We start from the raw sequence: 24,256 nt of genomic DNA, 5'->3' as shown, positions 1-24,256 counted from the left end.
ACTATGCCTGGCTGTGGAGCTTCGAAACCCACGCAACAGCGACAAAAACAGCTGGCGTGGAGGAGTGCCCAGGCTCGACTACAGCTACAGCCGAGAGGAGCTGCTCGCACTACGGCCAGAGCCAAAAACAACGACCGCGAGCCTCGTCCACCTACCGGTGTTGAATAACATCCCTGCGGAGCTCATCCGAAAACGGAGGAGGAAAAGAGGGAAGAAAGGGGGCAAAGAGAGTCGCCTCAGAAGAAGGTCGGCTCGCCCTCCGCTTCCCTTTATCGTTCTGGCCAACGTACGAGCCATTCACAACAAAATCGGCACGATACGGACCTACGCAAGGTACAGTCATGACTTTCGTGCAGCATCGCTGTTTTGTTTCACTGAAACCTGGTTAAAGCCATCAAAACCAGACTCACTGTATGAAGTCCCCGGTTTCACTCTGGTCCGACTAGACAGAGGTGGAGGGGGCGGATACGGTGGCGTGTGTGTGTACGTCAATGATCTCTGGTGTCGAGCCATTACAGTAAAAACTAGGATATGCGACGATCCCAACGTTGAAATCCTGGCTATGACTCTAAGACCTTTCTACCTGCCCCGTGAATTCGGCTGCATTCTGCTGTTTACTGTGTATGTGCCCCCAAAAGGGGCAGGAAGAGCTGCACAAGCAGCGAAAACCATTGCTGACTGTGTGCATGAACTCCAGCTGCAGTACCCAGATGCACCAGCGATCGTGCTGGGAGACCTCAACCAGTGTTATTTGGACACTGTGCTGCCGGGGTTTGATCAATACGTCAAGGACGCGACGAGGAAAAATAATATTTTGGATAAGTGCTACGTAAACATTCCTAATGCTTATGTAGCCAAGATTGGGCCACCCATATCGACCTCTGATCACAATGTTGTGTGTATGTGTCCAGTCTATAAGTCAAAGCTAAAGAGAGAAAGGCCAGAGAAGAAAGTAGTTAGGACATGGACCCATGAAAGCAAGGAAGAACTCAAAGCATGCCTGGACTGTACAGATTGGGACACTTTTAAGAACGGTTCATTAGATGAAATCGCCACCGTTACAAACGACTACATCAATTTTTGTGTACAGTTGGTTGTCCCCACAAGGGAGATAAAAATCTACCCAAATAACAAAACATATGTGACCAAAGACATTAAAGAAATTATAAATGAAAGGAAAACGGCCTTTATAAACAAAGATTTTGGTGCCATGAAATTGGCAGATAAAAAGATAAAAATCAAAATGAGGCAGGCAAAATTGGCACATAGACAGCGATTGGAGGACGCATTTAATGCCAATAATCACAAAAGGGTGTGGGATACGATGAAATCCATGACAGGAATGTCATCCACCACGAAACCTATTGTGACAGATAATGAACTCAGCTTTGCAAATGACCTAAATACATTCTTTGCTAGATATGAATCATTGGACAACTCCTCAAAGTGCACTGATATACTGAAGGCTGTAACACCTGCCCCCTCAGACCGAATTACTATCACGGAAGAGGATGTAAGGAAAGTGTTTCAGTGTACTAACACGAGGAAAGCTAATGGGCCGGATGAGTGCAGTGCTTTTCTCCTCAAAAATTTTGCATCTGAGTTGGCTCCAGTGTGGCAACCAATATTTCAAACCTCTGTAGACACACACACAATTCCTCTGCCTTGGAAAACATCATACATAAAACCACTGCCCAAAATCCAATGTCCAAAAGAACATAAGGATTATAGACCCATAGCTCTCACTTCAGTGATTATGAAATCACTTGAAAGAATACTCTTGCACCATCTTGTTAGTATGACCAAAGACAAATTCGACCCCTGCCAGTTTGCATACAAGAAAGGTTGCGGTACAGAGGATGCAGTTGTCACACTGGTCCACTTAATTACAAAACACCTAGATAAGCTAGATAAGTCTAACATGAATCATGCAAGGGTGCTGTTCTTAGACTTTTCTTCAGCTTTCAACACAATACAGTCTGATATACTAGTGTCAAAGATGGTGCAGTTGGAACTGAATCCATACTTAATACACTGGTATGCTGCCTTTCTCACCAACAGGGTACAGAGGGTGAAAGTGAACGGAACCCTCTCCTCAGCAGTAACAACTAATGTTGGGGCCCCCCAAGGTTGTGTAAGCTCAGCTATACTTTTCACCCTTTATACTGACAGCTGTCGTACTGAGGAATGTCTGTCTGAAGGTCGTACTAAGGATCCAGACCAACACATTCTAAAGTACTCTGATGATACAGTTTTAATTTCACTCTTAGATAGTTCCAGTGATCCTGGACTGCACCAACTCAGAGTGAATAAGGTGGTTGAATGGAGTGATAACAACGCTCTCATCATTAACACAAAAAAGACAGAAGAGATTGTTTTTGGTGCACCACCAGATACACACAGATCTCCCATTACTATTCATGGTGAACAGATCAACCAGGTATGCTCGTATACGTACCTCGGAGTAGTAATAGACCAGCTTTTGTCATGGAAAGATCAGATTGAATCTGTGTGTAAGAAAACAAAGCAAAGAATCTACTTCCTTCGCCGTTTAAGATCATTTGGTGCTAGTAGACAGATTCTTCTTATGTTTTTCACGTCTGTCATTATGAGTGTTCTTTTGTACTGTAGTACCACCTGGTATGGATGCTTGTCTGCAGCCCTAAAGTCACAACTGCTGCAACAACTGAACATTTGTTCAAAGATAGTTGGACAACCACTTCAGAGGCTATATACGAATACGTATGATAACAGCATTCTAAGGTTAGCAAGAAATATTACCTCTAATAGTAGCCATGTGTTGCATAGAGAATATAGATTGCTGCCTTCAGGAAGGAGATACGAAGTTCCAGCATACAAAAAGGTCAAACTGAAAAGGTCCTTTGTCCATCAGTCGACTTTAAGGCTTAATCAGGAGCTTGGCCATAGGTAGGCTTGGCGGTGGACACTGCTCTTGTCTATATTATCCTTATGTATGTAAACCAGTCTTGTCTTTTTTTGTTACATGTGTTAAATGTGTGTATATATGTTATGTGTCGCATACATGACCTGCTGTGTCGCAAGACAAATTTCAGTGTGAACTGACAATAAAGTACTATATCATATCTATATCATTTAGGTTCATAAACTTAACATGAGTATATAACTAAATGCGTTTGAAATTAAATAAAATGTTACATTTCAGGATTCCAATTCAAAAGAAGCAAAAATAGCCGATCTAAAGGCTCCAAACGCATCGCAGCACGCCGCGTTTTGAGCTTGTAGATCTGCTATTGTTGCTTATTTTGTATGCGATACTAGAATGACAAAGTAGAACGTAGCAATATGTAATGTGGCCCTCTGGAGTGAAGGTGGAAATATAGTGGCCCTCGCCATCATCAAAGTTGCCCACCCCTGCTATAGTTAGAACTAAGGGTTGCACCTAGCAATCTTTCATGCGCAGATGTGACTTATGGGGGCTGGTGTAAATAATAACAAAGACATTGCCGGCTTATTGTGTCTAAAAAACATATTTAGCCATTTGTACGCATGCCCCCAACTACTGAAATAAAAATACTAAAATCACTAAAACAATAGAAAGCAGTAAATGAAAACATTTTAACACAAATCTTTTCTCTAATTACAATCTAAAATATGAACCCTTCCCTTGTTGTAAAAAAAATAAAGTTTCCTTTAAATCCAACAATGCTATAAAAGAAAAGCCGGTGCATCTGGTAATTGAGCGTTATGCATGCGGTGGCTCTGATTAAAGATCTTACCTTTTCACACAGAGAAGAAAAAATACAACCACGATAATCTGTGTGTAAGATATGGTCCGTAGAAAACAGGCCATTTTGACCAAACAAGCCACATGGGAAAAGAAGCAGAGATAAAGCCATGTGTGTGCAGCAAGTTTGTATACAATGCAAGAAAGAAAAGGAAGTCGCCAGAAGCGGCTTTCGCGAGGCATCATGGGAAATGTATTTTTTTTTTCACTCACTCGCGGCCTTGGTAACCAGTTAACAAATCCCTGGACATGATTACTCCAAGTAACCCTAACCTTAATCATTATTATCAAGTTCTTAGACGTGTTAGGAATTGTGTTATGGCATCATGGGAAATTGAGTTTTTTCACTCACTAGCGGCCATGGTAACCAGTTAACAAATCCCTGGACATGATTACTCCAAATAACCCTAACCTTAATCATTATTATCAAGTTCTTAGACGTGTTAGGCATCCCATGTGTTAACAGTAAAGAATGTGTACATTTTAGAAAACTCTGAAGTAACAAAGCTACACATATTGCAGGTCTTCAACCCCTCTCTCTCATTTGCCCTCAGAATCAAATAAAGTCCACCATATTGCAGGCTTTCAACACCTCTCTTTTGCGGGTGCACGGTGGTGCCTGCTGTGACTTCTCTGTCGAGGTTGTCTGGCCAATCGTGTCCCGTGTCATGTGTGACAGACAGACAGGCATGACCTGCAACCTATGGTTGTCATTATTTAATGGAGAAATCACAAAGCTAGATATATTCATACCCACAAATTCTCTTATTTTATCTTTTGCCTAGACTTCCTGCAACTCCCTGTGTGTGAAGAGGAGGTTTCACCTGAACAGCAGGAGAGGACCTGTCTGGTCCAGGAGGAACCAGAACCTCCACACATTAAAGAGGAACGGCAGGAGCTTCACAGACCAGAGGAGGCTGATGGGTCAATGTTGACATTACTAGAAGTGAAAGGTGAAGGTGATGATGAAAACAGAGACTGAGCCTGTAGCCAGCACCTCAACTCAATACATGAATATACAAGATGATGTAGAGAACTGTGGAACATCACAACCAACAAGTGAAGACCAGCTCCTCTCTTCACACTGCTCTGAATCTGACATCACTGAAGACAGTGAGTGGGAGGAGGAGACCAGGGTAGTCAAACGGTCAGCTTTAAAAAAACTGAAATCGCACAAGACAGACAATGTGAAAGGAGACATTAACAAGCTGTCCCAAGATGTGAAGTCAAAACAAACTCACTACATGGGGAGTCAAGAAGGGAAGAAAAGCTTAAGTTGTACAGAGTGTGGCAAAATGTTTAATCTAAAGGGAAATCTGAAGAATCACAAACTGATTAATACAGGGGGAAAGCCCTTTACTTGTAAAGTATTTGGCAAAGACTGTGTTACCAAGAGTAATCTAAAAGCACACATGAAGACTCATACAGGGGAAAAACCCTATACCTGTACAGTTTGTGGTAAAGGCTATGCTAACACAAGTAAACTAAAAGAACACATTAAGACTCATATGAAGTCCTTTACTTGTGAAGTTTGTGGCAAATGCTTTAGTTTAAAGTGTAATCTGAAAACACACATGGCAACTCATACAGGGGAGAGGCCCTTTACTTGTGAATTTTGTGGCAAATGCTTTAGGTTAAAGTGTGTTCTGAAAACACACATGATGACTCATACAGGGGAGAAACCATTTACTTGTACAGTTTGTGGCAAAGGCCATGTTAACACACGTAATCTAAAAGCACACATGATGATTCATACAGGGGAAAAACCATTTACTTGTGAAGTTTGTGGCAAATGCTTTCGTCAACAGGGTACTCTAATAACACACATGAAGAGTCATACAGGGGAAAAGACCTTTAAATGCAAGGTTTGTGGCAAAGGCTTTAGTCACAATAGTGTTTTAAAATCTCACATGATGACTCATACAGGGAAAAAACCATTTACCTGTCAAGTTTGTGGCAAATGCTATGCTTACACAAGTAATCTAAGAAAACACAGGATGACTCATACAGGGGAAAAACCATTTACCTGTAAAGTTTGTGGCAAAGGCTATGTTTACACAAGTAATATAAAAGCACACATGAGGATTCATACGGGGGAAAAACCATTTACTTGTAAAATTTGTGGCAAAGGCTGTCAACAGGGTGCTCTAAAAACACACATGATGACTCATACAGGAGAAAAACCCTTCACTTGTACAATTTGTGGTAAATGCCATCTTAACACAAGTAATCTAAAATATCACATGAGGATTCATACAGGAGAAAAACCCTTCACTTGTACAGTTTGTGGCAAAGGCTTTGCACAAAAGTGTAATTTAACAACACATGAGCACTCATGCAGGGGAAAGCCATTTACAGTTTGTGGTGACAATTAGTCAAAGTGTCTCATGTGTGACTCTCTCAGGAGTCAACTCACAGATTGAGGTCAAATGACATGTAATCTGCTGGTCTTGGTCCACTGTGTTTTATCAACAAAGCCATCTACCAGGAGGTGTGAGGCTTCCTACAGACAGTCAAGCACAGTCAAGCACAAAGTTGTTTCAGAGTTCTGTGGGGGAGGTGGGGGGCAGAGACAGCACAATGCATCCCGGATGGAAGTCACATGTTTTTTGAAGTCTGATGCGAGTCCTGTGGTGTTCTGTGTTTGCACAGAGCATGCATCAAACACCGTCCAACTTGCTTAAGCACAAGCACAGACAGTTGTAGGCAAGCAGTAGGGGGCAGACAAGCTGCACTTGATGAGACAGAAGGGCAGGGTTCAATTAGCCTGGCGTTGCTCATACTAATTCCTCACTGCATGTTGGGGGTGGTGTTGTGCAGTCTGGTTTATTAACCAGGCTAGGGTTCAACTGTCAACCAATAGGAGAGAAAGGCCATGATGCAATCCCACACAGCTGTGTTCACTTGTAGTCTGTGTATTCCACAGCAGCAGAGCCTGTGTCTGCACTGCAGTGACATGAAACCTCCATTTCAGAACAAAACATTATATTATAAATAAATTAAAGTTAAGTGTGTGTCACAGTAAACATTCGACAATAACAATGAATATTACAAATATTTCTTTACATGTCATACATAGTGACAGTGATGCCTACACTACACCACAGCAGCAGAGCCTGTGTCTGCACTGCAGTGACATGAAACCTCCATTTCAGAACAAAACATTATATTATAAATACATTAAAGTTAAGTGTGTGTCACAGTAAACATTCGACAATAACAATGAATATTACACATATTTCTTTACATGTCATACATAGTGACAGTGATGCCTACACTACATTTATACAGTGGTGGAAAAAAATACTCAAATTCATTTCTTAAATAAAAGTACCAATACTGAAACATGTACAAGTAAAAGCCTGGAATTCAAAATGTATTGAGTAAAAGTATTAGCGTTGGCATCAGAATGTACCTCAAGTGCCTAAAGTAACTTTTTTAAATAGCAGATCTACAAGCTCACAACGTGTCGCATGGCGGCACGCTGTGAGCTTGTAGATCCATTTTATGTGTCACCAAAAAGCAGCAGGTACTCTGCCTTCACCCAATGACAACTCCAAAATAACTACATGGCCAAATACCATATCTGCTTCCTCCTCAAGCGGAACCGCCCACTTCCCGCAAAGCATTGTGGGAAATGTATTATTTTTTTGGAAGAGACTTTTACACACACAGAACTTTGAAAGAACTTAGTGCTGGACTGTCTGAGTGCAGCCTGAGAGCACTTAGTGCTACCGTACGTTGACACGCTTTATGGATATGTTGATTGCCCCTTTCCAGCAGAACCTGCCCCCAATGCCAAAAACTAGTAGTAACTGGTGTAATGACCATGGTATTAATGTGCTTGACTGACCAGCCATCCTGCATGACCTTGAACCCCATGGTTGATCTGTGTTATATTCTAAAGAGGAGGATGAGAGACACGGTACACCAGATGTTTTCCAGATCAACGTTCTCATTTCAGTATTGTAAATCCTTTCTTAAAGTGGTCTTGTTTAATATTCTAATATGTCGAACTGTATGCCAATAATATGAAGAAAATGAACTTTTACACAGTATGCATATGTATGTTATTTTCACCTTTTTATAGTTTGAGTTGACAGAGGATTACTGAATATACTGTTATATTATTTCTATTCTAGGATGACAATGACAGGTCATATATATTAATAGACACTTCTTACTGCAAATGTATCTGAATGCATACAATCACCTTGATCGCACAGGTTTTTGAATGCATACAATTGACATGTGACAGTAGCCCAGGTCTTCTGAGAGAATCTCCTTTTCCAGCAGAAGAGAAAACCCTCTGTTCATTTTATCATCTTAAATGTCAAAGCCACAGTAGCAATCTGGCAATGCCAGGCATACATTTCACTTAGATGTCAGCATAAATTGTACAGTTTTGTTATAAGGTGTGTCCATTGTTATTTCATATGTATGCAATAAAGTTGCGACAAGCCACACAATCTTTGTAGCTGTGATCTGTGAGATGATAACAGCACATACAGTATGTAGTAGGTCTCAGCAAGTCATTCCACTTAATACCATATATATATGGCCTCGTGCCACAACCCTGAAGCAGTGGTAAATCAGCCAACAACCCACTCCCTCTCATGGTAAATGGCTTACTTTAACCATGATAGATTCATTAAAAACACCCATTATTTTTTTCTGGTGACTCCTACTACCCTCCTAATACGTGAGCAGGCCGTGTTTTTTTTATTTATTTTTAATAACTTTTTTCTTTCTTTTTTTTCATTTTCCCAAATCATTGTTTAAAAATAATGATAATCATTTTTAAACCCTCCTCACATATTAGGAGGGTTTTATGAGTCTCCAGAAAATATAATGGGTGTTTTTAATTTATCTATCATGGTTAAAATGGAGTTTGAAGTTACAATGGTGTGTATGGGGAGAAGCCCATTGGGGGGTTTCCTGGATGTGGTTATTTTGAAAGTGGAATATCCCTTTAAGAGTCTTGCTCAGGGACACCCCACTAAGCAATTTGGGGTTTAAATCGCGTTCAAATTGCGTCTTCGCCGTAACCGAACGTTTAGCTAGATCTGGTCTGTGACGTGTTTAAATTTTAAAGTTTTTTTACCGGCTATGCATAGACGAGCCGTTGTATCAGCGTCATTTAACGGCTACATTTCGCCGTTAGCGGCCGCCGAAAGTAGTGAAAATGATGGCAGTCAGCAGGATTTAAAATCATTTTTCCTCAGCTCTGAGAGCCGTATCCTACCTGAACCACCGCAGCTGATCGTATTAATGATGATTTCTTGCACTGATATTATTTGACACTGGGAGTCGACGGGGTTCGAACTCGGGATCCTCTGTACTTGAAACCTGCGCGCTACCGCTCGACCACGGCAGCTTGTGATCCATAGGGGTTCCAGCAGCTATTAGTAGTTGACATATCGCCTCCCGCTGTTCGTTTGAGGTCGGTGCATTTGTTTGACAACACAAACTAACTTTATATTGATGCATAGCTATAAAACGATTTTATTTAATCATTATCGTATATGTGGGGGTGGGGAGACATGCAGTCTTGTGTGTTTGTGGCTGTTGGTGTCAGAATGAATTATGTAACTCAGAGAAGTAATAGTATGCTGTCATGCAGCGTACCACGGCATTATGCAATTATTTATTACACTTTTAGAATTTTCAAAGGTATTGACCAGCACGTCTTTTAGACGTGCAATGGCCAGAAACTGCTCAGTGGACGCAATCAACTATTAAGGTAGAACCGGGAGATACTGTTAGCATCCGATAATGAACAACTTGATAAAAATGTATTTAAAAAAAAGATGGTCTAACACACGTTTGCCCTAAACGGTGATCTATCGTTACATGGAAGCGTTCAGATGACGGCTACAACTCAACTAGACTATATAGTGAAATTGGCTCTTAAAATTACTTTAGTCCAATATTTGAAAACCAGGTGTGGATATTAAAGCTGTTTTTTTAATCAACAAGTATGGAATAATGGATTAAATGTAATCAGCTACAATCGGTCTATAGACAGACTGACGATAGACGGTTCAAATGAGGGCTAAACATAACCATTGGGCTAAATGACGGCTAGTGTTTACTGGGTATTGACCAGCACGTAGACGTGCAATGGCCAGAAACTGCTCAGTGGACGCAATCAACTATTAAGGTAGAACCGGGAGATACTGTTAGCATCCGATAATGAACAACTTGATAAAAATGTATTTAAAAAAAAGATGGTCTAACACACGTTTGCCCTAAACGGTGATCTATCGTTACATGGAAGCGTTCAGATGACGGCTACAACTCAACTAGACTATATAGTGAAATTGGCTCTTAAAATTACTTTAGTCCAATATTTGAAAACCAGGTGTGGATATTAAAGCTGTTTTTTTAATCAACAAGTATGGAATAATGGATTAAATGTAATCAGCTACAATCGGTCTATAGACAGACTGACGATAGACGGTTCAAATGAGGGCTAAACATAACCATTGGGCTAAATGACGGCTAGTGTTTACTGGGATAGGTGTCACTGTCACAGGTCCTCTGTGCTATATTGTTACTGAAGGAAATATTCAATTCATTCATTCAAACAAACATTATGTATTCTCTAAATTATTTACTCACCAAAGAAAAGCACTTCACATTCATTCATTCATTCTTCAGTGACAGTTACACATCTCCTCCACGGCTCCACCAGGGGGCGAACTAACTCTATGGGGGCGAAAGGCAATAATGCAGCTCAGCAGTGCCCTTCCTTTATTCCTTTATTGCGCATGCGTGAACCACGTTGACTCGGAAGTAAACCCGCGCTTATTCATGTGCGTTACACAGACGTTAAAGTTGTTAACAAAGAGCGTGTTGAAAAATGTCTCATAATTGTCATAAACGAGGTAAAACGTGCCAAATGGAGTCTATACGGCGGTCGGTAAATGAACACCTGACGTCGGTGGGAGAGGAGATGTCGTGTGTTTTAGAAAAACAGCAAAGTGATGTTTGTAGCGTTCAGATTAATGTCAGAGTGTTTGTGTTGGAGCGTCTCACTGCTGTGGAGGAGTTCATGTGCAACCTCTTCCAGAGAGAGATGGAGACACTAGAAACTCTGCTGGAGAGACAAGACAAACTGCTGGACGTCCTTTTACAGCCTCACATCAAACTCAGAAGAGCAGGTTGGTTAAGCTAAGCTGCTTTTAAACACATTTACAGTTTTACACACACGCAATGGGCATGGTGTACACATGGATACACTAGATCAGTGGTTCTCAACCTTTTTACACTACAACGTACCACATCAGAAAATATGTGTCTCCAAGTACCACTATAATAACCACCAGGGTGACGGAGCACTCCCAAACCCTCATAGATCTTATCGTAACCACAGACAAATCCAAAGTCACCGCTAGCGGGGCTATTGTATGCGGTCTTAGCGATCATTACATGATCTACTTTACGCGTAAAATACACAAACCCAAGGCTAGTGGCCACAAAACAGTTGTAGCTAGAAGCCTTAAAACTACTCCAGTGAGGCTTTAAATCACACACTAGTTTGGCCACAAAACAGTTGTAGCTAGAAGCCTTAAAAACTACTCCAGTGAGGCTTTAAATCACACACTAGCGAATACAGACTTTTCCCCAGAACTGCAGTGTACAGATGTCGAAGGAGCATGGTGTGGTTTTAAAACCAAATTGACCGACGCTCTAGACAACGTGGCCCCCTTGCAAACCACCAGGGTTAAAGCCCGCCAAGAGCCATGGTATAACTCAGATATTGTCGAATCAGCTAAACTCAGAGACAAAAAGTACGGTGAAAAACGAAAGTGCTGCAAAAGCTTAGAAAAAAAAATCAACCCTGACCTCAATATCCAAATCAAGCATCTTACTGCTCAGTGCAAGAAGCTTAGAAACCAGACGAACGCCCTAGTTGGATCCGCAAAAAAAAACTACATCGACAACCAATTAGGCTTAAAACCTAAAACCATATGCCACAGCATAAACATCAAAACGGACGCCGCTCTCATTTCTGACAAATGTGAAGTGGCTACCCATCTTAACAAAACCTTTACCACCATGGCCCGTTCACTGGTCGAAAGACTGGTCGTCCCATCTGGGCGGTATGGTGTACAATTTGTTAAGAAATTCTACAATAAACTGGGCGTCAGAAAAGACAGCTTTAAACTTGCCACAGTGACAACTGATGAAGTGTTTAAAAAACTGAGCGCCCTACCTCAACACAAGGCCACTGGCCTTGATAAAATTCCAGCTAGATTTCTCAGAGATTCAGCTGCCACCATTGCTCCAATCATTACCCACATAATTAACCTTTCCATCGAATAGGGTCATGTTTGTCCCACAGGACTTCAAACTAGCAAAAGTAACCCCCCTGCATAAAAAAGGTAGCAAACTAGACCCTGGAAACTACCGTCCCGTTTCCATTCTTAGCTCCATATCCAAAGTCATGGAGAAAATAGTCTACGAACAGATAGCAAGATATCTCGATGAGAATAATCTGATTTACGAGTTCCAATCTGGATTCAGAAAATCTCATTCCACTGACACATGCCTTCTGTATTTGACTGACCAAATCAAACGCGAAGCGGATGACGGCAAATATAGCGGCATGGTCATGATGGACCTCCAGAAGGCATTTGACACCGTAAATCATTCTATTCTGATTGAGAAACTAAAAGCCATCGGTCTTGACAGCGCAGCAGTGAGTTGGACGCAGTCTTACCTGGTGGGGAGGGAACAGGTGGTAGAGATTAACGGTACCCTGTCCCCCCCCTCCCAGTAAGCTGTGGTGTTCCTCAAGGTAGCATACTGGGACCTCTGTTGTTCCTAATATACGTGAACAACATGGCATCTGCTTGTGACTGCAACCTGTTCCTGTTCGCGGATGACTCGGCTCTCCTAGTCTCGGGCAAGGACCACTTGCAGGTTGAAAAGACACTTAACTCTGAACTAAGTAAGATCTTCTGCACATGGCTTAATGACAACAAATTATCAATTCACCTGGGAAAAACTGAGTCCATCCTCTTTGGATCAAATCATAACCTCAAAAAAGTCGATAACTTCACAATCAAAGTGGGTGACAGTGACAGGTCATAACACGAAAAAACGAAATCTCTTACTTAGGATGTATCCTTGAAGCTAATCTTTCCAGTGAAAAGATGACTTCTAAAGTAATAAATAAAATCAACCAACGAACCCGTTTCCTACAGAGGATCGCCCCAATGGTCAATTTCAACACACTAAAGACCATAGCTGGTGCAATAATCCAGCCCCTCTTTGACTACGGAGTCCACGTATGGTATCGTGACGCCCCACAAGCCCTGAAAACTAAACTCCAAACAGCCCAAAATAAACTAATTAGGGTCCTGCTTAACCTTCCCTATCAGACTCACCTCACCGCTACTCACCAGTTAAGAGTGGGGTGGCTCGGAGTAGATGACAGAGTTCAGCAACTTGCAATGGGCCTGGTGTACAAGATACACTACACCACTATGATACCCAAGTACCTGTCAAAATACTTTATAAACATTAAGGATGTCCATAATTACAACACCAGAGGCAGCGCCACAGATCACTTCCAACCCAGAGTCAAAACCAACAAAGGGTCAAACTCGTTTTTCTGCTATACCACCAAAATGTGGAAAGCCTTACCGACGGCCATAAAGGAGTGTGGATCACTAGCATCCTTTAAAATTGCCCTGAAAAACCACTTACAGGCAGCAGCCGTTCGCAACTGGTAAAAAACGAACCTAGCCCAAGCCTACCCTCCCCTGCCCATTCTTTTTATATACTGTTTGTTTAGACTTACTGTTTTCTTTTTTGTTTTTCTTTACATAGCTACTGCATAGTACTGTGTTCTATTTGTCTGTCATTCAATGTTATATGAGATACTTTAATGGTTTCCAGTGGAAATAAGCTTAGTCTTTTCATGGATCTCCTTTTAGTAGACCTTGTACCAGTGAACTGTACCGTCATGAAACTACCTTTTCCTATGCAATCTTCTAATAAAGTCGTCAATCAATCAATCAATCAATCAATCAATCAATCAATCAATAACTGATGTTAAATTACCTACCCCATCCTAGCCTCGCGTAGCCAGGCTTACTCATCTGCGAAGAGAAAAGCCTGGTGACAATAGAAGGCAGAAGACGTGAAGAGGGGGGGGCTGAATTTTCCCGGAAGCTGTATTTTTGTCACAGTGCGGTGTTCCTGCAAACGTATTCCCTGCACGAAAAAAGCTGGTCTACGTCTCCTGCTCCGTCGGTTACGCTCGCAATAAACAATATACAAACAAAAACATTGATTCAAGCAATGTTACACCTATTCAGAGTGAGTTAAGAGCTACAATCTATTTTAGTTTTTTCGCTGGGGAATGTAAACAGACCCGCATCGCATGACGTAACTTCCGTTAACCGCAGCACTTCCGTCACACACTTCAAGCCCTATTGTCAACAGGGTGACCCCATCCTATGCAGCTCAGTTAAGATGCCAATTTATTCCTTAAATTCATAGAGATTCTTTAGTTTTTGTTACATTTCTAAGCCAATAATTTGATGACTGGACAGATTTAGTTAAGTACATTTGTGAACTTCCCGTGCAAATTGATGATATTTCGAATGTGATTAATCCGTTTTCAAATCCTCTATTAACGGCTAGGTGTGCCCTCATGCTCATTTCAGCTCGGCTGGAGAGCCTATTTCAACCATTTGCTAGGTCAGAATAAATACCTGTAGTATAATATAAATGTTTCACTCCACTCCAAACGCCTTTGAGTACCACCACCAGACGGGGGCCCATGTACATGTACCACAGGTTGAGAACCACTGCACTGGATAGTTACCCGGGTATCATACCCATGTAATAGATATAATGTTGTTTTCAGGGTTTCCTGCAGGAAAAAGGCTAGGCCAGGTGGTAGGTCATTGGGGGGGGGGGGGGACACATTTTTATTAATTAATTAATTCATCAGATTAAATTCATTCCCTTAATTAATTAATTAATTATTTTTGCCCTCAACATAGGAGGAGAGGTTGCAGGAAACCCTGGTTTTAGCATGAAAAGTACAGTTCAATACAAGGTCTCCTATAGGAGTTAAAACCCAAGAAAGCTATGGGTGGCCGCACACTAGCCGATAATCAGGGCATTTTACGACCCTCCCAACTATTGGGCTGACTGCGTCTGAAACGGGGCAGATTTCCCGGGCATAAATGTTGTCTAGTCTGAGGGTTCATTCATAGATCCAATCTGAATCCTGCCGAGTTGCTCGCAGGACGATCGGGGCCAGCCCGACCCTTTTCAAAAATGTTTCATATTTTCCTGGATTGCTACTGATATGAAACAGCAGTGGGGGACTGAGAGAAGTCGCTTTTCGTACGCAAGAAACAGGGACTGTTGGTGACTACAGCCGCTGTTCTGAGTGTGACCATAGTAGTATCTGAGCGACAGATCTCTCTCTTCATTTCTCTCTCCATCTCTCTCTCTCTCACGTCACAGAAACATGCACACACACACAGACAGGCACACATTTCATACCGTCCGCCCGTCCATTGAAAAGTCAACTAGTGTGGACGGGAGCGGGTTTGTTTTATCAAACAGAAACGGCAGAAATAAACGCTACCTGTCGCAGGGCAGCTCTCACTTTGCTCTTGCAAGTCAAAGACCAAGTAGCCTACTCGCCCATTTCCTACAAAACCCTGATCTACAAGCCCTATAACGTGGTGCGGAGGGACACTTTGTGGTCTATATGTTCTGTGCACTATACGACTAATCATAAATCAGACATCATGAGAAGCAGACGCAGCAGCAGTGGAGAGAGGGGAAAAGTCAGAGTTGAACAGATCCATGAGTTGAACAGATCCATGGATGGACAGGAAACAGCTGTCAAAGAGAACTGATATTATCATCAAAATGGGACACAGGGTTTTCTTTTTTTCCTCGTAGCAAGAGGCGATTTGCCAACGTGTACGACTGCTCTACATTGTCGATTCTTCATCTTTGAGTACTTTTTTCCCGTACTTATCTGTACTACTCAACTGCTCAACTCTGGGTGACAAATTTTCCCTCTTGAGATAATAACGGTATCTATCCATCTACACACACACATAAAACACGTTTGAGGCAGTTGCTACTCTTAATGGTTTTACAATCAACCTACACAAGCCTCAAACGCCTCCACTGGTTTCCGGTTAAGTTCTGCACCACCTACAAACTGCTCCTCTTCAGCTATAAAGCACTCCATGTCTTAGCTCCACGGTACCTGTCACATCTCCAGGATTATTCCCCAGCGTGGAACCTCTGAGCTCTTCTGACTTGGAGCTCCTTAAGCTTTCAGTGTGGCAGCCCCTACTCTCTGGAACGCTCTCCCCATGGAGATTCACTAGACACCAACATTGGACTTTTGGCACAGAAGAGACACTTGTTTACACAGGCTTCGGAAATAATTTGTTTATTTTTGTAGTTGTTAAGCATCCTTGGGTTTTTGAAAGACACTATATGAATCAAATAAAAAGCTATTCTTTATTATTCTTTATTATTATGTTACAGTCTTTATTGTATTCCTTCATTCCAGACCAGTGTGTGGAGTCCAGCCTGCAGGTGAAGATGAGTTCTCCACAACCAGCCTGGGCTGAATCTGTTAAACAGGAACCTGAAGACCACCTGGAAATAAGTGAGTTTAACACATACAGTAAGCTGCTACCCACTGCGTAACATGACCACATTCATGTTAACTCATTTGTAGTTTACGGCCGTAAAGCCCGTTAATTTCTCTATGTCTTTCACTGCCGGCTTCTCCTACCGTAACGTGGGCGCTCGTCCAGTTCCCATCGTGCGTGGATCGGACACTGATAATGCATCGTGTGTTCGCGTATTCCATCAGCTTCTCAAATCCGTTGAAACTTTTTCAATTGATCAATAAGTTCTCCATCTGTAAGCCGCGGAGTGCAGACAGAAAGTTAACGGGCCAAAATAGAGGACGGACTTCCGCTTCCGGTTCAGCGACTCCAATGTTAAAGTTGTCCGCTCAATAATGTGTCCGTGTAGAAACCGATCACGGAGCATTAGTTACGGCCTATTTTAGTTCGGTTCGATAAAAAAAATATTTTTAATTCATTTTTATTACATTTACGGGCTCTACGGGCATGGCAGAGAAGGGGTACAAAGGGGTATTTTGATGGCAGAGTTTGAGTTAAGGGGTTACCATAGTAACCGATACCCCCCGCACTGGGGCGGCCACTAGTGATCATGTCCCATGATTCCTAGCGTAAGTATTATCGTGTATCGGATAGATAGATAGATAGATAGATAGATAGATAGATAGATAGATAGATATTTTTCTTTCATTATTATTACTAGAAGCGAGCGTCTAGTCGGCACCCTGGCCAACTCGGGAACAATGTAAATAGGGGATGAATGCCCCGCCCTTTAATGCAAACCCCATTATACCTGTTGTCATAGGATCTGTTTTGACCATCTGTTTGCGTGTGTCCATTTATGCTCATGGCTTGTGAGATGCGTCGATAATCTCCGCCGCCCTTCGGGCGGCCGAGCGTCTGGTCGGCGCCCTGGCCAACTCGGGAACAATGTAAATAGGGGATGAATGCCCCGCCCTTTAATGCAAACCCCATTATACCTGTTGTCATAGGATCTGTTTTGACCATCTGTTTGCGTGTGTCCATTTATGCCCATGGCTTGTGAGATGAGTCAGTTATCTTCCATATATAGAGATTCAACACGTGCAAAGTACAGGAGTGATGTCAGAATGAGTCAGCAGAAGTGATGTCAGAATGCCCATATGGCCATATATGGAGATCTCTGTATCTGTGTCCCCTTTATGCCCATATACGGAGATTGCGTCCATTTTATGTCACAATGAGTCAGCGCTTGCGCCGATACGTCCATTTATGCCCATATATGGAGATGTGCGGCCGAGCGCCTAGTCGGCGCCCTAGCCAACTCGGGAACAATGTAAATATGCCCATATATGGAGATCTCTGTAGGACCCGTTATGCCCATATATGGAGATGCGCGGCCGAGCGGGCCGAGCGTCTAGTCGGCGCCCTAGCCAACTCGGGAACAATGTAAATATGCCCATATATGGAGATCTCTGTAGGACCCGTTTTGACCATCTGTTTGCCTGTTCGTCTTTGAGTCAGCATAAGTGATGTCAGAATGCCCATATGCCCATATATGGAGATCTCTGTATCTTATGCCCATATACAGAGATTGCGTCCATTGTATTGTCACAATGAGTCAGCGCTTGCGGCGATACGTCCATTTATGCCCATATGGAGATGGGCGGCCGAGCGTCTAGTCGGCGCCCTGGCCAACTCGGGAACAATGTAAATATGCCCGTGTTGTCATAGGAGTGTGGGGTCATGTGGTGTACGTGATGTCAGAGCCTTTTATGAAGTGATGTCACAATGACATGATTTCCTCCGGAACAGCCTGATGTCAACATTCAGCTCTGCATAAGGAGATTCCGCACGTTTTGCGCCGGTTTCGGAAAACCGCGCATCGGGTCGGGTCGAGGCCCGGCACTGCACTCCGCGCCGCGGCGGGGAACGCGCGTGCCGAATCTGAAGCCGGTGGGACGAACGGTTCTCGAGATACGCGGATTACATACACACACGCAGAGATTTGTCGCATTTATAGATAGATAATAAAGTGATTCCCTGATTACTACAGCAATTTGTTTAACTACTATTTCAACATAACCACAATAGCAATGGAATGCATGGTTAAGGGTGGACGTTCAAACAGTGGAGAAATATGTTTTCGCTCTCCTGCCGACGCCCACTCGCCACAACGTGAATTAACCTGTCTGGGTGCATATGAATGGTCTATTGTTTGATCCGCTACGTAGCCCACTACAGCTGTGCAATTGATGTATTGATGTTGATTACCTTGCTTGTTGTTAATTGCCCTGGATTAAGAGCGTCTGCTGAATGCCTAAATTGTGGAAGTGTTGGCAGTTTATAGATTCTGAGCAGCCCAAAGATTGTTGGATAAAGGATTCATAAACTAATTAAATTATAGCGCGACGTCTGCAAGGTATGCATATGACGACACTTGACTAGAGTCTCCATTATGCAAGTAAATAGAATAACATTTGACATACAGAATATTGTGGGTTATTAAATAGGCATACATGTTAAAGGAGTCGTTCAGACCAAAACACATATAGGGTTAAATCTGCCTTTTATCATACCCCTTCATACCTGCTTTAGTCGACTTTTTTCATAGCTGCCCCGTTGCTAGATTTCGGCTGCCCCTGTTGCTAGATTTCGCAGGCCCTCTCATAACTAACAGAGATAGTCCTTAGGCTAGTGCGGTTATTTCTTTAGCCTCAAAGTTAGTATTTTTTTTTATTAGATTGTGTTTACGCAATCCAAATAAAAATAATCGTGAATAGACGATTATGTAAGAATCGCGACTGCACAACGTTTGGGCTCTCACAGCATATCTCCATATACAGTACATGGATCTCCATATATGGGTACCAGGGGTCTCCATATATGGGTAACTGGTCCGATGTACATCACTGGCCAGATGGCCAAGAATTGGTGCGACCTCGCCCTTTATGTCGCCCTTTGGCGTCTTACTTTTAAGTGTTCAAACCACACTGTAAATGTAATGTGAATGTTTAATTTAGGGGTGTAACAGTTAATCAAACCTAGGACATTGATCAAGTGAAACTTAGAAAATGTATTGAAGTATTTGACACTCAATCACGCATCAATAACTATTATGGGCATTTCATTAGTTTCAAATCCAACTGCAGTGGAGAGCCTTCGGCATCTTCAAGCTCACAAGGGTTTGCTCACAACTCGTTGTGAGCTATTTTCACTATAATGGTATACCCCTTAAGTGGTTATTAAATTATTGAATGGAGCAATCAAAAGCTAGATATAATTTTTACCCCACAAACATTAAATGGTTTTCTCTTATTTTCTCTTTTGCTAGACTTCCTGCACCTCCCTGTGTGTAAAGAGGAGGTTTCACCTGAACAGCAGGAGAGGAGCCCCAGTCTGGTCCAGGAGGAACCAGAACCTCCACACATTAAAGAGGAACAGCAGGAGCTTCCCAGACCAGAGGAGGCTGATGGGTCAATGTTGACATTACTAGAAGTGAAAGGTGAAGGTGATGAAGAAAACAGAGAGACTGAGCCTGTAGCCGGCACCTCAACTCAATACATGAAAATAAGAGATGTAGAGGACTGTGGAACATCACAACCAACAATTGATGGCCAGCTCCTCTCTTCACACTGCTCTGAATCTGATGTCACTGAAGACAGTGATGAGTGGGAGGAGAAGACCAGGGTAGTCAATCAGTCAGCTTTAAAACAACTGAAATCATCTGAAAAAACATTTATATGTAAAGTTTGTGGCAAAGGCTGTGTTCATACAAGTCATCTAAAAGAACACATGAGGACTCATACAGGGGAAAAGCCCTTTACTTGTAAAGTTTGTGGCAAAGGCTTTTCAAACAATACTCTAAAAACACACATGATGTCGCATACAGGGGAAAGGCCCTTTACTTGTACAGTGTGTGGTAAAGGGTTTGTTAACACAAGTAATCTAAAAGGACACATGAGGACTCATACAGGGGAAAAGCCATTTACTTGTAAGCTTTGTGGCAAAGGCTGTTGTCTAAAGGGTCAGCTAAAGAAACACATGAGGATGTATACAGGGGAAAAACCCTTTATTTGTACATTGTGTGGCAAAGGCTTTGCAGTAAGTTGTAATTTAAAAACTCACATGAGGATTCATACAGGGGAAAAACCATTTACTTGTGAAGTTTGTGGCAAAGGCTGTCGTCAACAGGGTGCTCTAGAAACACACATGAAGAGGCATACAGGGGAAAAGACCTTTAAATGCAAGGTTTGTGGCAAAGGCTTTGTTAACACAAGTGGTTTAAAATCACACATGATGATTCATACAGGGGAAAAGCCATTTACCTGTAAGGTTTGTGGCAAAGGCTGTAATCAACAGGGTGCTCTAAAAACACACATGAGGACTCATACAGGGGAAAAACCCTTTACTTGTACAATTTGTGGTAAATGCCATCTTAACACAAGTAATCTAAAAGCACACATGAGGATTCATACAGGGGAAAAACCATTTACTTGTAAAGTTTGTGGCAAAGGCTGTCGTCAACAGGGTGCTCTAAAAACACACCTGAGGACTCATACAGGGGAAAAACCCTTTACTTGTACAGTGTGTGGCAAAGGCTTTGCACAAAAGTATAAATTAACAACACATGAGCACTCGTGCAGGGGAAAGCCATTTACAGTTTGTGGTGACAATTAGTCAAAGTGTCTTGTGTGACTCAGGAGTCAAAACGCACAGATTGAGGTCAAATTACATGTAATCTGCTGGTCTTGGTCCACTGTGTTTTATCAACAAAGCCATCTACCAGGAGGTTTTAGAGCACTTAGTGCTACCGTACGTTGACACGCTTTATGGATATGTTGATTGCCCTTTTCCAGCAGAACCTCCCCCCAATGCCAAAAACTAGTAGTAACTGTTGTAAAGACCATGGTATTAATGTGCTTGACTGACCAGCCATCCTGCGTGACCTTGGAGGAGGATGAGAGACACCAGAAGTTTTCCAGATCAAGGTTCACATTTCAGTATTGTAAATCCTTTCTTAAAGTGGTCTTGTTTAATATTCTAATATGTCGAACTGTATGCCAATATGTCGAACTGTATGCCAATAATATGAAGAAAATGAACTTTTACACATGCATATGTATGTCATTTTCACCTTTTTATAGTTTGAGTTGACAGAGGATTACTGAATATACTATTTTATTATTTCTTTTCTAGGATGACAATGACAGGTCATATATATTAATAGACACTTCTTACTGCAAATGTATCTGAATGCGTACAATCACCTTGATCGCACAAGTTTTTGAATGCATACAATTACCTTGATGGACTAGTAGAATAGAATATAGAATATGGTCCCGCGCCTTCGGGACGTTTTTGTCGCGTACATTTGCATATACGTGAGATTTATCTCTGCATTTTACCCATCCTATAACAACTAGGAGCAGTGAGCAGCCATATTCGGCGCTCGGGGAGCAATTTTGGGTTAAGGTCTTGCTCAGGGACACATTGACACATTGCTGCCTGACCGGGAATCGAACCAGGGACAACCAGGGGAACTGGTTCCCCAGGCAGGCACCCTAACCACTCAGCTATGGTCACCCATAGTGCTTGTGTTGCTTTTGTATTGCTTTTCACTTTTTGATATTACCTACAACTGACATGTGACAGTAGCCCAGGTTCAGTCTTCTCAGAGAATCTCCTTTTCCAGCAGAAGAGAAAACCATGTGTTTATTTTATCGTCTTAAATGTCAAAGCCACAGTAGCAATCTGGCAATGCCAGGCATACATTTCACTTAAATGTCAGCTTAAATTGTCCAGTTTTGTTATAAGGTGTGTCCATTGTTATTTCATATATGTATGCAATAAAGTTGGGACAAGCCACACGATCTTTGTAGCTGTGATCTGTGAGATGATAACAGCACATACAGTATGTAGTAGGTCTCAGCAAGTCATTCCACTTAATACCATATATATATGGCCTCGTGCCACAACCCTGAAACAGTGGTAAATCAGCCAACAACCCACTCCCTCTCATGGTAAATGGCTTACTTTAGCCATGATAGATTCATTAAAAACACCAATTATTATTTTCTGGTGACTCATACTACTCTCCTAATACGTGAGCAGACCGTGTTTTTTTTTTCAATAACCTTTTTCATTCATTTTTAATAATTCTTTTTTGTATTTTTTTCCCAATTTTTTCTCCATTATCCCAAATCATTATTAAAAAAGTAATTGAAAAAACACGGCCTGCTCACATATTAGGAGGGTAGTATGAGTCTCCAGAAAATATAATGGGTGTTTTTAATTAATCTATCATGGTTAAAATGGAGTTTGAAGTCACAATGGCTGTGTATGGGAAGAGGCCCATTTGGGGGTTTCCTGGATGTGGTTATTTTGAAAGTGGAATAAAGGACCTACACCATGCTTTTAAAACTATATTTTTTGTATAAATATATGCTCAAAATTGAGTCTTATGCTGCATTCACACTGCAGATATATAGTTGAACGTTTAGCTTGCTTGGTCAATGTTATCTCAATGGAAACCAGCTTTAAAGCTTTCAAAGCTTTGTTCTGTGTATGTCCTGTATCTTTAAAGCTGGTTTCCATTGAGATAACATTGACCAAGCAAGCAAAACGTTCAACTATATATCTGTAGTGTGAATGAGGCATTAGACAGGTTTTAACCCTCAACAAACACTCTGACCATTCTTTTTGTTTGTTCTAGCTCTACTATAATGAGGCTCTCCAGCTGCAATACCAAAACGGCCTCTGTTTGCTCCCCCCTCCCCTCCTCTTCACTCCTCCCCGGACCCCACGTTGAGAACAAATAATGTTAATATTGGGCCAATACAAAAATAGGATAATGTTGCAGCTCTGATTATAGCCTACTGTAGGCCTATGTTGTATGTTATAGGCCTACTGTCAAATGACACAGGGTGACCGTTGCTAGACCAGACATTACAGAAAGTTAATCTACATTAGACAATCAACCCCACCAGCATTGTATTTATGTATGAAAAAAAGTAAAAAAAAAAAAAAAAAAAATGTTTTGAAAAAAAAAGTTTGAGAAAAAAAAAGTTTTTTGAAGAAAAAAAAAGTTTTTTGAAGAAAAAAAAAGTTTTTGAAAAAAAAGTTTTTTTGAAAAAAAAAAGGTTTTTTGAAAAAAAAAAAGTTTTTGAAAAAAAAGATTTTTTGAAGAAAAATGTTTTTTGAAAAAAAAAAAAAAGAAATGGGAAGCCGTGTGACGTCACACGGATCAACTCTCAGAACAGCACTGTTCTGAGAACCCGTGGAAAGCTTTTCATCTCTGTCTTCCCAAAACCAGAGAAAGACACAATGGTCAGAAATAGGACTTTGTGAGGATAGAAGGTGCCAGTGGGACCCCAAAAAAAGGTTTTAAAATAGAAAAAGTGAAAATTCATGGTCGACATTGCTGACCTGGCCTGGAATGGTACCAGAGACAACCAAGGTGCTCTGGCTCCCCATGTGGGCTCACTCAGCTATGGCCCAGTTTAATATAGGTGTCACTGTTACGGGTCTTCTGTGCTATATTGTTACTGAAGGAAATAATCAATTCATTCATTCAAACATTATGTATTCTCTAAATGATTTACTCACCAAAGAAAATCACTTCACATGCATTCATTCTTCAGTGACAGTTACACACCTCCTCCACCAGGGGGCGAAAGGCAATAATGCAACAGTGCCTTTTTCCTTTATTGTGCATGCGTGAACCACGTTGACTCGGAAGTAAACCCGCGCTCGCTTATTCATGTGCGTTCCCGTGTGCGTTACACAGACGTATGGTTACATGTTAACAAAGAGCGTGGTGAAAAATGTCTCATAAACGAGGTAAAACGTGCCA

Source organism: Nannobrachium achirus, assembly GCF_963921795.1.
Source record: "Nannobrachium achirus genome assembly, chromosome: 2".
NCBI classification, from domain to species: Eukaryota; Metazoa; Chordata; class Actinopteri; order Myctophiformes; family Myctophidae; genus Nannobrachium; species Nannobrachium achirus.
Note: the sequence above shows the minus strand (reverse complement) of the source record.